Raw genomic sequence first — 19,121 nt, forward strand, 5'->3', positions numbered from 1 at the left:
CAAATTCTTATTTAAAATGACGGCCTGCCGGGGAACAGTGGGTTAACTGCCTTGTTTGGAGGAGGGAGGGGCAGAACAACAGATTTTTACATTGTCAGCTCAGGGACTCGATCCAGCAACCTCTTAGTTACTGGCCCAATGCTCTAACCACTAGGCTACCTGCTGCCCCAAACAACATAAATAATTAGTTTGGATGATATGCCTAGTTCTCTCCACACAAACTGACTAATTGGTTGCTACAAACTTGACTTGTTTCCAATCTAACTTTTTTATTGCTAGTCCCTTGAAACGTGTGCTAAGTACTGGTGGTTATCATATAAATAGACATTTATTTAGTTAGAAACGACTGTGTGCGTGCAAATTGTTATTTGGTTTCTCCCATTTTACAGGTGTTTTCAAAGTTGGTTTATGCCAGCCAGGTGAGAGCATGGGGCCTCATTTATAAACATAGCCTATGCACAAAATATGCCATAAAACATGCGTGTACCAGTTTTCAGGCAAAAGTTGTAATTTATGAAAATAACTTGACATGATAATGTGCTTATCCTCCTGCAAACTTTAGACCATGGGCACTCAGTTTCTAGTGGTTGAAGTATTTGCATTGCAAGAAAGCAAAAGTAGCCTAGTAGCCCTGTGCAATTGAGGAATATAAAATAAAACAGGTAGCTAAATATAATAACAAGATACAATCATTTGCTGTTAGTGAGAAGAGCGAAAATCTATTTATTTTATCTTTGCATTCTAAAATAATTAGAAATCTATTTCCAATTATTTGTTTTATGTCCATGATCATTGCAAAACAAATCCCTCACTTTTTTTTACTATGATCATTTCATACTCATGAAATAGCCTATAGGCCTAGAACAAGTTAGGATAGGCTACCATTCGTCCCATTTAAATTGGACCCACTTCACTGTAGTAAATACACTGAACAAAAATATAAACACAACATGTAAAGTGTTTGTTCCATGGTTCATGAGCTGAAATTTAAAAAATGTTCCAATAAACATGTATTTCTCTCAATTGTTGTGCACAAATTTGTTTACATCCCTGTTAGTGATAATTTCTCTTTTGCCAAGATAACCCATCCACCTGTGGCATATCAGGAAGCTGATTAAACGGCATGATCATTACACAGGTGCACCTGTGCTGGGGACAATAAAAGGCCACTTTAAAATGTACAGTTTTATCACACAACACAATGCCACAGATGTCTCAAGTTTTGAGGGAGATTACAATTGGTGACTGCAGGAATATCCACCAGAGCTGTTGCCAGATAATTGAATGTTAATTTCTGTACCATAAGCTGCTTCCATTGTCATTTTAAAGCATCTATGACTCGTGAATTAACATGGACTTGAGCTGTATGACTCCAGAGACTAGATTTGTCATCTCACACACAATGTAAGCCTAGGTTTCCCTTATTTACGGAGTGCTGCATGTTCTTTGCGTTCTGGTCTGTGTCTTGACCAATCACATTCAGATTGCTTAATAGTCATATGTACACGGTTGCAGGTGTGATTGCAGGGTACAGTTAAAATCATCCAACATGCAGGACTAGTAAAATAAATAATGAAAATGGTAATAAAAACAATAGAAATAGCACTATTTACATAATAATAACTGTAGCAGTGATGAATCAAAATATGTCCTTTGGGTTGGAGGTTGAGTAAAGACTGTCGACGGGGTGGGGTGGAATGACCATAGTGGGAGCAGCAGCATGATCATTGAGTGAAGTAAAAAAACAAAAAGTTAATATACATAGTAACAACTGCAACAGTGATGTCCACAATCAGCTCCTTTGTTTTGCACACGTTGAGGTAGAAGTTGTTTACCTGGCACCACGCTGTCAGAGTGCCTACCTCCTCCCTGTAGGCGATCTCGTTGTTGTTGGTGATCAGTCCAACTGTCATGTCATCAGCGAACTTGATGGAGTTGAAATTGTGCGAGGCCACGCAGTCGTGGGTATACAGAGAATACAGGTGGGGTCTGAGTACGCACCCTTGTGGGGCCCCTGTGTTGAGGATCAGTGTTGAGGAGGTAATATTGTCTACCTTCACCACCTGAGACAGCCCTTCAGGAAGTCCAGGACCCAGTTGCATAGGGAGTTCAGGCCCAGGGCTGTGAGCAATGTAATGAGCTTATAGGGCACTATGGTATTGAAGGCCGAGCTGTAGTAGATGAACAGCATCCTCAGATATGCATTCCTTTTGTCCAGGTGGGTCACGGCAGTGTGCAGTGCAATGGCAATGTGTCATCCATGGATCTGTCAGGGCGATAGGCAAATTGGAGAGGGTGGAGTGTGTCAGGGAGGGAGGAGGCGATATGGTCTTTGACTAGCCTCTCGAAGCACTTTATGATGAAGGAAGTGAGTGCTACTGGTCGGTAGTCATTCAGTTCAGTTACTTTCCTAGAGATGCCATCTGGGCCGGCAGCCTTGTGAGCGCTAACACTTTTGAAAGACTTACATATGTCCTCAGTGGAGACAGTGTGTAGCCCACGTTGTCATCGGGGGCTCTCCTCGGCAGCTCAGGGTCATTGTGCTCGAAGCTTGAGAAAAACGTATTTAGCTCGTCTGGTAGGGTGGCGTTAGTGACCGTGATGTGGCTGGCTTTTTTTTTTGTAATCCATGATTGTTAGGAGCCCCTGCCACATACGCCTTGTGTCCGACCTGCTGAATTGCTCCTCCACTTTGTCTCTATACTTGTGTTTCGCCATCTTGATCGATCTGCATAAGTCATATTTGTACTGTTTAACCAAACTATGTTGTCCCTGTTCTCCATCCCCTGTTTTTAAGCAGCATCTATCTTTTTTAGTTTTCCCCAGGCTGCTATCAATCCACGGTTTTTGATTCAGGTAGGATTTGAAATATACTTTTGGTATCATGTCGTCTATGCATTTGTTTATAAATCCGGTGACAAAGTCGGCGTATTCATTGACATTTTCTCCAGAGACAACCCAGAACATATTCCAGTCCATGTGATCAAAACAGTGTTGGAGTGTGAATTCTGATAGGTCAGACCAACGCTGTACAGACCTGGTCGCCGGAACTTCCCTTGAGTCTTTGTTTGTAGGTGGGGAGAAGCAAGATGGAGTCATGGTCGGATTTCCCGAAAGGTGGACGGGAGAGGGCCTTATACCCTTGTCGAAAAAAGGCATGTAGCAGTGGTCAAGAGCAGAATTTAGACAGTGTTGTGTTGATGTGTTGGTAATAATTTGGGAGCATGGTTCTCCCACACAACAATCAACGCTGCCTCCGGGAATGCGGTCTCCAGTTTGTTCAGGGTCCAATGAAGATCTTTGAGAGCCTTTTTGGTGTCTGCTTGGGGCGGGATGTACAAAGCCATGACGATAATCCCAGTGTACACTTTTGGAAGGTAAAAAGGACAATATTTTATGAGTATTTCAAACAGCAGAGGGAGCACGCCCCTATCCTCATCGACAGGACTGCAATGGAGAAGGTGGAAAGCTGCAAGTTCCTCGACGTACACATCACTGATGATCTGAAATGTACCACCCACACAGACAGTGTGGTGAAGAAGGCACAACAGAGCCTCATCAACTTCAGGAGGCAGAAGAAATTAGGCTTGGCACCTAAAAATCAAATTTTTACAGATGCACAATTGAGAGCATCCTGTCGGGCTGTATCACTGCCTGTTACGGCAACTGCACCACCTGCAAATGCAGGGCTCTCCAGAGGGTGCTGCAGTCTGCCCAACGCAGCACCCAATGTCACAGGAAGGCCAAAAAGATCATCAAGGACATCAACCACCCGAGCCACAGCCTGTTCACCCCGCTATCATCCAGAAGTCAAGGTCAGTACAGGTGCATTAAAGCTGGGACTGAACAACAGCTTCTTCCTCAAGGCCATCAGACTGTTAAATAGCCATCACTAGCCGGCTTCCACCCAGTTACGCAACCCTTCACCTTAGAGGCTGATGCCCTATATACATAGACTTGGAATCCCTGGCCACATTAATAATGGAACACTAGTCACTTTAATCATGTTTAAATAATGTTTACTCATCTCATATGTATATACTGTATTCTATTATACAGTATTTTAGTCAATGCCACTCTGACATTGGTCAATCTAACATTTATATATTTCTTAATTCCATTATTTTACTTTTAGATGTGCATTTTTTCAAATTGTTAGATACTACTGCACTGTTGGAACTAGGAACACAAGCATTTCGCTACACCCACAATAACATCAGCTAAATATATGTATGTGACAAATAAAATTTGATTTTAATTAGTAAAGCCTTGTCAGCAAATAACTGCTGTCTGAACACACACACACACACACACACACACACACACACACACACACACATCGGATTTGGTCACTTGTAACTTGCTGTTTGGACAGTCAGTAGTCCAAAATGGATTTGAAAAACAAAACTGAGAGGTCTCCCGGGTGGCGCAGTGGTCTAAGGAACTGCAGCGCAGTGCTAGAGGCGTTACTACATTTCGATCCCAGGCTAGGGGAGGGTTTGGCCGGCTGGGATTTCCTTGACCCATCGCGCACTAGCGACTCCTTGTGGTGGGCCAGGCGCAAGCACGTTGACTTCGGTCGCCAGTTGTACGGTGTTTCCTCCTACACATTGGTGCGGTTGGCTTCCGGGTTAAGTGAGCAGTGTGTCAAGAAGCAGTGCGATTTGGCAGGGTCGTGTTTCGGGGGGCGGATGGCTCTCAACCATCGCCTCTCCTGAGTTCATATGGGAGTTGCAGCGATGGGACAAGACTAACTACCAATTGGATATCACAAAATTGGGGAGAAAAAGTACCCTCCCAAATGATTTGAGCATTAAGGCCTGCAGTGTGAACAAGGCTTTAGTTGCAAGTGGGGTTGGATTGAAAACCTACAGTACGGTAGCTCTCCAGGAACAGGGTTGGAGAGCCCTTCTTTAAGGTAAATAGGTGAATGACATTCTGCACATGGCTAATAGAAAAGAGGCAAAGAAACAAGATGCTATGCTGATGATGCTACATTTGTATTCATTTGAAAAGAAAAGAAGATCCACACTCTAGGAGCTCAGATGCAATAATTTAATAACCAACGTTTCGACAGACAAGCTGTCTTCATCAGGGTATAAGAACTTATTATAACATTTGTATTTATTCCCACTATGCCTGTAGACTAGGAAATGAAGTGAATTACGTTATGCTTACTGGTTGAAGTTAAACGAGCATTTAGACCAGCCTTCCTAATTGAACTTTCAAAAACAACATTTATATTCACGCTTTGTCATTGGGCTATGTCACACTCTGCCTTATTTATAGGAGTCGAGTTATTGGCCAAGTTTATTATTTTGCACCCAAGTTATGTAGAAAAAAATATATATATATTTTTTCCCCCTTTCTCACTGTGCACATTTTCACTTTCACACTTCAGCATCACGCTTTAATCAAGAGAACATTATATTTTTGCTATTCAAGTCTCTCATTACCCTATACAGTTGACAGAATGGGGGTCTGTCTTTCATCCGAGTTTAACTATTTGAAACATTTCAACCTGTGGATGATCGGCTGCTACAGACAGCGCTAACTGCATAATCCTCAAAAAACAGATCTACATTATAGCCCTCCTTCCTTAGTGGTAGCCCATGTGTTTGTCAGGACTCTTTTTCCTGAGACCTCTGATTGCTCCGTTCATCCTGGGCTCTGCTCTGCTAACAAGGCCAACCACTGCCATCTACTGATCCATACTCCAAATAAAGTGCCAGCTATATCACATAAAGACATAATCAATACTTCAACATAACATTCACTACAAAAGGAGCCCATAAAACCAAATATTTGTTATGGGTCATTATGATGAGTTTACATAGTCAAAGAAGGGCCTAGGCGCTGTAATCATTTTATTTTTAAACAAAACATTGGCTCTACAGCAAAAGGTGAGATGATATCTTCAAACTTTCACCTTTTAAATGGTGCCTACAGTGTTAGCTTTCGCACTGTAGCTACAACAACACAATATGAACAACCGAGCACATCACCACAGAGATTTTAACATGGGCTGCGGCTGAGTTCATAGAAATGTCCTACATTAATCATTAAAGTCAATAAATATTTGATCTTTGTTATGAGTCATTCAAAGTGAGGCCCTTTTTGTTGGTCTCTCTCGCACGCACGCACGCCCGCCCGCACGCACACGCACACACACACAAGCTGCTCAGTGGCCCTGAAACACAGCATGTTATGCCGCTCCGTTGATCATCGTTCAGTGTTGCTCCCTGCATCTGAATGTGATGTAAATGATATGATGAATTCCTCTAAGGCAGCATTTACATTACTTTAGCTTTTTCAAAGTGCAAAGGTTGACAGACTATAACGTAAAGAGCAAGGTTCACTTCCAGCTAACGGAAGTGGGAGACCAAGGCATTTTGAGACCATAGAGCTAAACAGTACATAGGGGACACAAGGAAAATAATCTTGACATGAAGATCAAGCCTGTATCAAATAGACATATAGGATGCCAAATAAAAGACTGGTTGAAATGCTGTTGCCTTGCTGTCATGTTAAAGGGGTCAACTGTCTGGAGGGGTCTTGTGGGCTTCAGCTGGTTGGATGGATGTGAGTTTTATATGGGGGGAAAACACTGAAATATGCATGCCTACTATTAACTTAGCGTTTAGTCATATGCATGCTCATAACTCAGTGTTGTATGATGATGTCAAGGGAAGACTATCTTAGAAGTGTATCTATGTTCTCATATTTGTAAGGAACCATTCACTGGCTTGGAATTGAGATAATGCAGGCATGCTAGATCTTTCCAGGCGTGAAATATGAGACAAGCGTTGACCTAGTTGACAGCTTGCAGTGTTTCCCCTAGGATTTTTTTCAGCAGCGGTGGCAGAGTTTGCACGGGAGGGGGGCTCTTCCTGGGGGGGTGGTGTCTTCCTGGGAGATACATCTATAAATAAAAATTATTAAAACAATTACTTAAAAAAAGGTGCTGCTGCTAACTGCATATAGGGGAAACACTGGCTTGTTCACACATTAGATCATGCAGTGAAAGTGATTTGCTGTTGAAAGTGCACACAAGCCCGATTGCATGGTGGCGGTGGGTGGTGTTTGTAAAGATAGGTTAGATAATTGAGCCAGTGGGTGGGGGTATCCACCACATTTCCACCTGTTTCACTGTCATTTCCAAAAGCTTTAGAAAAACCATTATATTGTACTGTACTGAAGCTAATAAACAAGATGTCATGGTTTAGAAAAATGTATGCCTAATGGCCCAGGAGAATACATTACATCTTCGATTGTGTAATTAAATCAGGCATTGTCCCTTTGCTGCAGCAACTGATCTGTTAACAGACCTATTCCTCCTGTTATTAAAAAGGTGTTCATAAAAATCCAGTTTCCTTTCCAGTAATAGTGCCACTGCAGATGAGGTCCTTCACACATCAACAGGTTTGATGCAGTTCTATTCTACAACATGTCTCTTTTTAAAAAAACAATTACAATCTATTTGTGTTATTTAAATTGAGCCCAAAAACTAGTTTCACTTTTCTAGAAATTATACTCAACTGAATTAAACATAAAGAGTTCTGATCGACCCTAGCTGAGAAACCATTATTCAACTCAGCAAAAGGCCTACATACATTACACATGTATTGACACATTATTGTCATGATGACCCTATGATCCTCCACAGCACATTCTTCATCAGTTCTAGAGGGAAGATGTGTGTGCAACTGCTAACTACCCCATAGCCAGGCAAAGAGAGGACTGACAACTGTCCCACTGTTCTAGACATCAGTGTCCGTCTCTGGATGAGTGGAGACAGTCAGGCTCCCTCTGAGTATTACAAGGCTGCTCACTAACCTGTGGATAGCCTTCCATAAGCACATCTACCTCCTGATTAAGACATGCACTGTAATTCAACCCTGTGCCTCAGCATCCATTGGTCCTAGGCAGTAGTCTTAGAAGACACACTTTGATGGTGAAATTCAGACATACTTGTTGAAAATAAGAATGAAGAATTCTGACCTCTGTCGGTATAACCATTTTGCAAGAAAGTGGAAAATGCCATTCTTAGGCTGCATTTACACAGGCAGCCCAATACTGATCTTTCGCCCAATTATTGCCAATATATCTGATCTGGTTGGTCACAAGACGAATAATAATTGGGAAATTATCAGAATTGGGCTGCTTGTGTAAACACAGCCTATAATCCCCACAGATGTTCTTTCTAAAGTCAAACAGCACCATCTAGGGGCTCAATTGTCTGCTAGTAGAGCCAATTTGGTCTCCATTGAAAATAGACTACAGGGCCAATACTAGAGGATTTTATTCTCATTGCAAATACTCTTTCCTATAGGGTTCTCTCTAATTCAAGGATGCCAACAGGTTTAACTGCTCTAGGCCATTTTGGCCCCAGTTATAATCCAGGGGGTGACCAGGGTTGCGTTCAGTACGACAGAACATTATGCAATGTTGAATTCAACAGAAACAGTACTTTACTGAATGACCCGTTAAAAAACATTGTGATTATGGTGGCCCAGATGGCAGTTACCATATGGTATGCAGCACAAGTTTTGTAATTTCAGATGGTCACACCCATATTGATCTGGCCACACCTCGCCATATCCATCAAACGGGAGCAAATGTACCTCAAAGGCTGCTCACCATTTTGGGGAAACATGTGGTTCAGTACAAACCGTCGCACAACATAGCAAACGTTGAAGCAAACTGAATGCAGCCCAGGACTAACAAATAAAATAAAATGTATTCCATCCGGTGACGTATCATTATTTATTTCCCGGTTCGAGGGACTGTTTGTTTCAAGGCCCCAGGGTTTTGGTCTAGAAGCGTGGTTTCCACTGTACCCAGAGGACAACTTTGGGTACTGCAGTTTAGCTGAATTTAAGCCCAAAAATACAATTCCCATAGACAGCCCCACAGAGATTTTTTTAAATTGCATACAAGACACTTTAGTCATCACCTTTGCACAAAAAACATTGTCACTCACTCACAACCAAAGATATAAGACATTTTTATACCATGCCATTGTTGAATACTAGTTTCTGATTGGCTTGAAAGGCATTCTAGAGCATGCATTATGGAGTGTGCATTTATTTAAGTGATTAATGCCCTCGAAGCAGGTTTTTGGAGGATATATTGGCACGGGTGTTGTTAAGCCCGAGATGAAGTCGAGAGCCAGCAAACCGTGCCAATATATCCTCCAAACACCAGCTTCGAGGGAATTATCACTTTTATACGGGTTACATATTAAAATAATGAATTACATATTTTCATTTTAAAAAGTTATTTTGATTCATTTATTCATACTATTTAATCCTTCCATAAGATATAGTTCTGACATAAATCTAGGGTTGCTACCAAAGCTGGCTGGTCATTCGTTCTATCGGTTCGGTTGACAGAGACACTACCCAGTCATTAAGTATTTTTGTTCTGTGGAGGTGACCCAGTCTATGGATGCGACCCAGTCATTTGTTCTAAATGTTCTATTGCCATACTGGCTGGCAACATTCTTATCCCTTGCTTGCTAGCTAGCCAACTATGGCTAACTTACAGTCACCTCAAACAGTGCAGCCAGAATAACAACTAAGTGGCTGCATTTGCATTTGTTTAAGCTGTTTCCCAGTGAAATTTATTTGGATACATCCATAGCAATGAGCTAATGATGCACAATTTCACCTGGCATAGAAAATGTGCTCTCTCACCAGGACACTGTTGTTCAGAGGACCTAGTCAACACCACAGCTAAAACAATCACTTCAAAAATAAGCTGGAAAGACTGCAAACTAGCTGCACTTCGTTTCATTTTACCTGTTCTCTATTGATATTTCTTTGTATATAGCCATAAAAATGCTGCTGATTCATGATTTCGACTGACTGAGAAAAGCTGCCTTCCTACATGTCTCATGCCGACTCCCGACACGTTCATTACTATGCAACAGCTGGAGAAGTAATTTGAATCTAGATTTTCTTTTGCAAATGTCAGAGAGACAGGTTTATACAAATGTCCTCTGTTGAAAACGAAATGTAGGTCTAAAATACGTGTGATATAATGTCTAGATGCTTTTTATGGTGGAGATCAAGTTTATAAATTGCCTGGTTGGGCAGTGAGACAGTGGATTGTGCGGTCGATGGAACATAGTAAATAGGAGTTTTAATGTCATAGCTTTAGCCGGTGGTAACTTGTGGAATAGACGCCTGCTGGAATGTGGAATAGACAACTGCTGGAATGCGGTTTTAATCAATAAACTTTCAAGATTAGACACACCCATTTTATAATTCCCTATAATGCACGGAAATATTCAATGGATAGACAGTTCATTCTAAAGTCTTACATGTTCTATGTTTGAGCTGCTTTTGAAAGCAAACGTCAAATTGAAAATATGAAATATGGTATTGTTTATTTGTATTTTCATAATAGCAAGCTAGCAGGACTGATGGTTTGGTTAGCTAATCTAGCAAGTCTGTTTGTTCGCTTTGCTTGCCGTTTGGGGTTTTAGGCTGGGTTTCTGTACAGCACTTTGATATATCAGCTGATGTAAGAAGGGCTATATAAATAAATTTGATTTGATTGGATTACCAATTCAACTACTGTAGCCATCTAGTAAACCTGCTAGCTACTTCTGTGGATTTTGAACACATTTCTAGCAGCAAATGTGTTAAATTTAACTGTGGTATAAGCGGGACAATAAACTCAGGACTCCATGCGTTCTCTGGAAAATAATGCAACTCTCTGGAAGATGTGTGCCACTCCGCTAGTGCAGTGTGGCACACACATTCCACGTAGTGCATTATTTTCCACAGAACGCATAGCCCCTCATTGATTATCAATTTCATATTCATCCAATGTCTGTCATGTTTCTGGATGAGGTGATGAAGTAGCATCTGCTCATGCTTGCTCTATTGCTAATGCGCAGGCGTTATGGACTCTCTAAAACCGGATCTAGACAACCACTGATTGGCATACAGTGCATTCGGAAAGTATTCAGATGCCTTCCCTTTTTCCACATTTTGTTACGTTACAGCCTTATTCTAAAATGGATAACATTTTTTAAAATCTTTATCAATCTACACACAATACCCCATAATGAAAGGGAAAGCAGGTTTCTTGAAATGCTTACAAATGTATTAAAAATAAAAAACATAAATAACTTTACATAAGTATTCAGACCCTTTGCTATGAGACTCGAAATTGAGCTCAGGTGGATGCTGGTTCATTTCATCAGCCTTGAGCTGTTTCTACAACTTGGAGTCCACCTGTGGTACATTTAATTGATTGAACATGATTTGGAAAAGGCACACACCTGTGTAGGTTCCCACAGTTGACAGTGCATGTCAGAGCAAAAACCAAGCCATGAGGTCGATGGAATTGTCCATAGAGCTCCAAGACAGGATCGTCTCGAGGCACAGATCTGGGGAAGAGTACCATAAAAGTTCTGCAGCATTGAAGTTCCCCAAGAATACAGTGGCCTCCATCATTCTTAAATGGAAGAAGTTTGGAACCACCAAGACACTTCCTAGAGCTGGCCGGACGGACAAACTGAGCAATCGTGGGAGAACGGACTTGGTAAGGGAGGTGACCAAGAACCCGATAGACACTGACAGAGCTCCTCCTTGGAGATGGGAAAATCTTTCAGAAGAACAACCATCTCTGTAACACTCCACCATTCCTTTATGGTAGAGTGCCCAGACCGAAGCCGTCTTACTCCTCAGTAAAAGGCACATGACAGCCTGTTTGGAGTTTGCTAAAAGGCACCTAAAGGACTCATGAGAAACAAGATTCTCTGGTATGATGAAACCAAGATTGAACTCTTTGGCCTGAATGCCAAGTGTAACATCTGGAACATGGCACCATCCCTACAGTGAAGCATGGTGGCAGCATCATGCTGTGGGGATGTTTTTCAGCAGCAGGGACTGGGAGACTAGTCAGGATCGAAGAAAAGCTGAACGGAGCAAGATACAGAGAGATCCTTGATGAGAACCTGCTCCAGAGAGCTCAAGACCTCAGACTGGGTAGAAGGTTCACATTCCAACAGGACAACGACCCTGAGAACATAGCTAAGACAACGCAATAGTGGATTTAGGACAAGTCTCTGAATGTCCTTGAGTGGCCTGGCCCAGCCAGAACCTGATCGAACATTTCTGGAGAGACCTGAAAATAGCTGTGCAGTGACGCTCCCCATACAGCCTGACATAGCTTGAGAGAATCTGCAGACAAGAATGGGAGAAACTCCCCAAATATAAGCTTGAAGACTCCAGGCTGTAATCGCTGCCAAAGGTGCTTCAAAGTACTTATTAAAGGTTCTGCATACTTAAGTAAATGTGATATCAGTTTTTCATTTGTTTTACGTTTGCAAACATTTCTAAAAACCTGTAGCATGTTTCCCGAGTAAGTTCTGCAAAATAGACAAGGGTCCGAGTTGTTTTATTATGCCTGCAGTCATATCTAAGGGGTGACACTGCCTACGTCATTACCTTCTACTCATGAGACCAAACCCATGCCTACACAACTATACAAACAAGAGTTTCAGTGTTATCTAAAGGCTCAGCAGTAAATGTCCACTCCCCAAGTTGATTTATAGTGGAATGTCTTACTTGTCTCTTATCTATTACACTCCCCTGCAGAGTTCTGTGTCACAGTCACAAATCTCTCAGACTGTTTCTTTATAAGAGGCAGAGACTAGAAAAGTCTATGGAACAATAAACATCATAAAGATTGTATATATTGTTAATCTGTAGTATAGGACCCTATACAGAGTGAGAGGCCCCTCCCTCCTTACATTAATACAACATAAGCATAATCAATTATCAATCAATTATTATAATACATCAAACATTTGGTACAGCCCCTAACATGACCAAGGTGAACCCAACAATGGGCCATTGTGTGTAGATTGATAAGAGAAAAAAACAATTTCATCCATTTTAGAATAAGGCTGTAACATAACAAGATGTGGGAAAAGTCAAGGGGTCTGAATACTTTCCAAAAGCACTGTATGCGATCGTAAGTAGATTACAATGAAAACAATGGAAGGTCCTCGGTCTAGTTTGTATAGCTCAGTGGTGTGTTTGTTGCTGAGGAGGCTGCATATCTGGAGGCTACCGAACCGCCCCAGACCCGGCCCCCTGGATACCTTTTCCCCAGAGCTCCAAATCACATTCTGTGCATGTGTTACTTTACCTCTAGAGGCTCTAGGCCTACTTTACGCACAAATCTTTGTTGACACCCACCCTTCAAATTTCTCACTGTCAAGTCGTGAATGACAATTCTTCAAGTTTTACTGGTGAAATTTACTTCATGACAATTATTTGACCACAATCAGTATCATGGGCATATGCATTTAATATCTTCTTAAGTTATATAGACTACGATGTTGTTCCAAAGTAGGCCTAGCATATAGACATACAGTAGTGTTTTGAATTAGCTATGTACAGTGAGCAAATTTTAAATTAAATGTTGTTAAACTGTGGCATGCCTGCATTTTGTTTAAATCGCAGCACATATTTTGCCTCTTGGCACGCACTGTTGAGTTTTGGCCGCATGAGAAAAAGAAGTGACTGGCCGCACAATCATCCTGAAATCTCATAAGAATTAATTTTTTTGTACAACTATGCTATTATATTTGGCTCTGTTATGTAGAATACACTCATTATGTGATCTTGCATACATTCATTCAGCTAATCCACCATACGCCAGAGTAGCCTGTTCTCTGGGCAGCAGAACAAGTAGAGCAGAGACTGCATGAAGTAGAGAATTCCGCACATGTGCAGAACTTCTGACCTTTAGCTGTCGGGAAGAGGGGTCCAGAGAAGTCAGATCAGCAGCCACTCAGTTGTTGGCTTGTTCGCAACTTGGATTTTAAGCTGATTTTACACCCTCAGCTTTTATTTTCTTATCACCCTTCTTTTAAAGAATCCTAGTTACATAGTCCGTTTACGCACTAGTGTTAATAATTTACCATGTAATATATATTTTTTTAAATGTTTCAGGCTTACTTTCTTTCCCGGGTCCTGATCAACTTTCAAGCCTACCTGTGAGCGGCTCCTGCCCTCCCTCTAAATCAGGATGTTATGTTACAGCAAAGATGATCTAAGATAGTCGAGTGACCTCTCTAGTGATGGAAATACAAGTCCTCAAAGATGGAAGACAGGCGGGATGGGAGGTGGGACCATTCTGGCCAATGAGAGGGCAGGTACACGTGAACAACCAGCACAACTCTGTAAGTATTTTCATTTTTTTAAGTTGCCGAAATGCTGTGTGTATTCAGTTAAATCAGTGCATTCATAACAACCTAAGGATTACTAAACTTCTATTAGATCAAATAAGCCTCAAGTAGCAAATTTGAAAATACATTTTTTGTTCACCAAACTCAACACTCATTGACCTCCATAAAAGTGTTGTGTTTTTTTGGCGGACTAAACCCTCTCGCTTCACTTCTTCCTCTCTGGTTTAAGTCCTGGGGGATGTGGCACAGGTAAACTGCTGATCTTTTCTTACTGACGTGAAGAAACACAAGTATTTCATTGCATTGAAAACTATCCACAGGGAAGGCAAGACAACATGAAATAGTTCATTCAGTAATTGAGAATCTCACCCTGTCAAAGTAATTTCACTATTTTACCTCAAAATGTGTATTTCCTGACTGAACAGTAAGTAACTGGTTTGACTGAGAATAACATGATTCAATGAATGCCTTTTAGAGTATGATTGGCTTAAACTGTTACAGGGGTTTTCTGGTTTGGTCAAAAGACCACCCTCCATCCTCTCTCCGCTTTGACCCGGAAACCAGTTACTGGATGGAGACATTACGCGAGGCCCGAAAGAAGGGCGTGAAGTACAAATCTTACAAACCAACGTCTGCGAAATACAAGCCGTGTACTTTCTCCTTTGAGTCAGGTACAGGAAAGATAATAACAGTGCATTCAGAAAGTATTCACACTCCTTGACTTTCCACATTTTGTTGTGTTACAGCTTGAATTTAAAATGAATTAAATTGATATTTTTTTGTCACTGGCCTACACACAATACCCCATAATGTCAAAGTGGAATTGTGTTTTTCAAATTGCATTACAAATTAATTAAACTTGAAAACCTGAAATGTCATGAGTCAATAAGTATTCAACCCCTTTGTTATGGCAAGACTAAAACAAATAGCTTAACAAGTTACATAATAAGTTGCATGGACTCTGTGCGCAATAATAGTGTTGAACATGATTTTTGAATCAATACCTCTCTATACACCACACATACAGATAATTGTAAGGTCCCTCAGTCGAGCAGTGAATTTCAAACACAGATTCAACCAAAAAGGCCAGAGGTTTTCCAATGCGTCGCCAAGATTGGTAGATTGGTATAAAAAAAAACAGACGTTGAATATCACTTTGAGCATTGTGAAGTTATTCAGGATGTACACTCAGGATGGTGTATCAATACACCTAGTCACCAAAGACACAGGCCTCCTTCCAAACTCAGTTGCCAGAAAGGAAGGAAACCACTCAGGAATTTCACCATGAGGCCAATGGTGACTTTAAAACAGTTAAAGAGTTGAATGGCTGTGATAAGAAAACTGAGGGTGGATCAACAACATTGTAGTTACTCCACACTACTAAGCGAATTGACAGAGTGAATACAAGGACGCCTCTACAGAATAAAACATTTACAAAACATGCATCCTGTTTGCAACAAGGCACTGAAGTAATAATGCAAAATTATTGTCCTAAATACAAAGTGTTATGTTTGGGGCAAATCCAAGACAACACATTACTGATTACATTACTGAGTACCACTCTCCATATTTTCAAGCATAGTGGTGGCTGCATCATATTATGTGCATGCTTGTAATCATTAAGGACTGGGGACTTGTTCAGGTTAAAAAATAAATGGAATGGAGCTCAGCACAGGCAAAATCCTAGAGGAAAACCTGGTTCAGTCAGCTATCCACCAGACACTGAGATTAATTGACCTTTCAGCAGGACAATGACCTAAAACACAAGGCCAAATGTTCACTGGAGTTGCTTACAAAGAAGACAGTGAATGTTCCTGAGTGGCCGAGTTACAGTTTTGAGTAAAAATTATGTTGAAAATAATAAAAATGGGCAAATGTTGCCCTATCCAGGTGTGGAAAGGACTTGGAGATTTATCAAGAAAGACTCACAGCTGTAATTGCTGCCAAATGTACTCAGGTGTGTGAATACTTATGTAAATGTTATATTTCTGTATTTTATTTGCAATACATTTGCAAACACTTCTAAAAGCATGTTCTCACTCCCTTGTTATTTAATAAATTTTGAATTCCGACAGTAACACAACAAAATGTGGAATAAGTCAAGGGGTATGGATGCTCATCCCTGAAAACCCTGAGCAGTCAATGGAAATTGAACCCGACAAAAGTGAATAGGAAGAACCTGTGCCGACAGGTGAGGTCAAGGCTTCTGAGCCTTGCTCCAACAATCAAGTAAATGTCCAAAATGACTCTGGCCCAGTTGGAGTATGATTTGTAAAGAAAGTGGATCCATGCCTTTCGGCCAATCTATTTGTGGTATGAAGCCGAGTGAAGAAGGAGCTGGGATCTGTCAATTAGGTCAAAGTATCCAGAAATTGACTTATGATTTTTGTGTGTGTGTGTGTGTGTGTGTGTGTGTGTGTGTGTGTGTGTGCTGCTCAGAGGGAGAGGGCATTGCGTGTTTCGCGACTTGGGACTAAAGCTGTGTGCTCCTTTCTCTCCAGAGCAGAGCGCCGCTGAAAGGAGTGATAACTGGGGAGGCGTTGAGTGTGGATCGACTGAAGTTTTGTGGGACGCAGACAGGGTTGGCGAGGGGCGCGAGACTGTCCTTCTGAGTTTTGATGCAGAGGGTTTGCCAGATATAGTCATGCTAGGTTATCGAAGTTATTCCGTGAAAGCTTTTGTTTTCCAATCCTACTAAGTTATTTCAGGGGCCAAGTTTATGGTCATGTTGCAGCAGTATGTAGGAGGGAGATTCCGAGGTGTGAGATGTGTGCAGGAGGGCATGGGACAAAGGCATGTGTAGTTTCGGTGAAAAGGTGGTGTGTTTCAATTGTGGGGTTGCTCATGTTGCTGGGGAATTAGGAATGACCTGAGCAAGTGAGACAGGTTGACGTATCCAGGGTGAGAGCAGTGCAGAAAGCATCATATGCTGAGGCAGTGGGGAAAGTAGAGGATTGTGGGCAAAGGGTGAAGGAGCCTGAGAGGATCCCTGTGAGTAGTAGGTCAGTGACACGAACAGTTTGTGCTTTAGTAAGGTTGCCATCTTGGTGCTTATTGCTATGGTCATTAATTGTACAGCACAGATGGAAAGGAAATCCCAGAAAGTTTGGTTGATAGTAGCAGCAGCAGAGAAGTGTATGGGTGTCAGATTTTGGTGCAGAAGAACTACAGTGGGTTTTGAGAGAAGGCGTTCCAGCCAACCAGACCGACGGCCTGTTGTAGGATCTGTTGGTGCCAAAGTAGTGAGAAGGGGTGGTGGGGTATGTTGTACACTACATAGCCAAAAGTATGTAGACACCTGCTCATCAAACTTCTCATTCCAAAATCAAGTTCATTAATATGGAGTTGGTCCTCTCTTTGCTGCGAGAACAGCCTTCACTCTTCTGGGAAGGCTTTCCACTAGATGTTGGAACATTGCTGCAAGGACTTACTTCCATTAAGCCGAAAGAGCATTAGTAAGATCGGGCACTGATGTTGGGCGATTAGTCCTAGCTCAGTCGGTGTTCCAATTCATCCCAAAGGTGTTTGATGGAGCTGAGGTCGGGGCTCTGTGCAGGCCAGTAAAGCTCTTCCACACCGATCTCTGTTGCCACAAAGTTGGAAGCACAGAATCATCTACAATGTCATTGTATGCTGTAGTGTTAAATATTTCTCTTCACTGGAACTAAGGTGTCTATCCTGAACCATGAAAAACAGCCCCAGACCATTATTCCTCCATCAGCTCCCGACTAACAGTTTTTGTGCTGACGTTGATTCCAGAGATAGTTTGGAACTCGGTAGTTAGTGTTGCAACCGAAGACAGATGATTTTTACGAGCTATGTGCTTCAACACTCGGCGGTACAGTTCTGTGAGCTTGTGTGACCTACCTTTTCGCGGTTGAGCCGTTGTTGCTCCGAGATGTTTCCACTTTACAATGACAGCACTTACAGTTGACCGGGGCAGCTCAAGCAGGGCAGAAATTTGACAAACTGACTTGTTGGAAAGGTGGCATCCTATGACAGTGCCACATTGAAAGTCACTGAGCTCTTCAGTAAAACCATTCTACTGTCAATGTGTGTCTATGGAGATTGCTTGGCTTTGTGCTCGACTGTATAAACCTGTCAGCAACGGATGTGACTGAAATAGCTGAATCCACTAATTTGACCATGTAGTGTGTATATAACACCGACTCATTCCAGGGTTTTTCTTTATTTTTACTATTTTCTACATTGAAGAATAATAGTAAAGACATGAAAAAACACATATGGAATCTTGTAGTACCAAAAAGGTGTTAAACAAATAAATATATTATATATTTGAGATTCTTCAAAGTAGCCACCCTTTGTCTTGATGACAGCTTTGCACACTCTTGGCATTCTGTCAACCAGCTGCATGAGGTAGTCACCTGGAATGCATTTCAATTAACAGTTGTGCCTTGTTAAAAGTTCATTTGCGGAATTAATTCCCTTCTTAATGCATTTGAGCCAATCAGTTGTGTTGTGACAAGGTAGGGGTGGTATATAGAAGATCATTTGATTTGGTAATGACCATATTATGGCAAGAACAGCTCAAATAAGCAAAGAGAAATGACAGTACATCATTACTTAAGACATGAAGGTCAGTCAATGCAGAAAAATTCAAGAACTTTGAAAGTTTTTTCAAGTGCAGTCGCAAAAACCATAAAGTGCTATGATGAAACTGGATCTCATGAGGACCGCAACAGGAAAGGAAGACCCAGAGTTACATCTGCTGCAGAGGATAAGTTCATTAGAGTTACCAGCCTCAGAAATTGCACCCCAAATAAATGCTTCAGAGTTCAAGTAACAGACACATCTCATCATCATCTGTTCAGAGGAGACTGCGTGAATCAGGCCTTCATGGTTAAATTGCTGCAAAGAATCCACTATTACAGGACACCAATAA

Source organism: Oncorhynchus tshawytscha, linkage group LG06 (assembly GCF_018296145.1).
Source record: "Oncorhynchus tshawytscha isolate Ot180627B linkage group LG06, Otsh_v2.0, whole genome shotgun sequence".
NCBI lineage: Eukaryota > Metazoa > Chordata > Actinopteri > Salmoniformes > Salmonidae > Oncorhynchus > Oncorhynchus tshawytscha.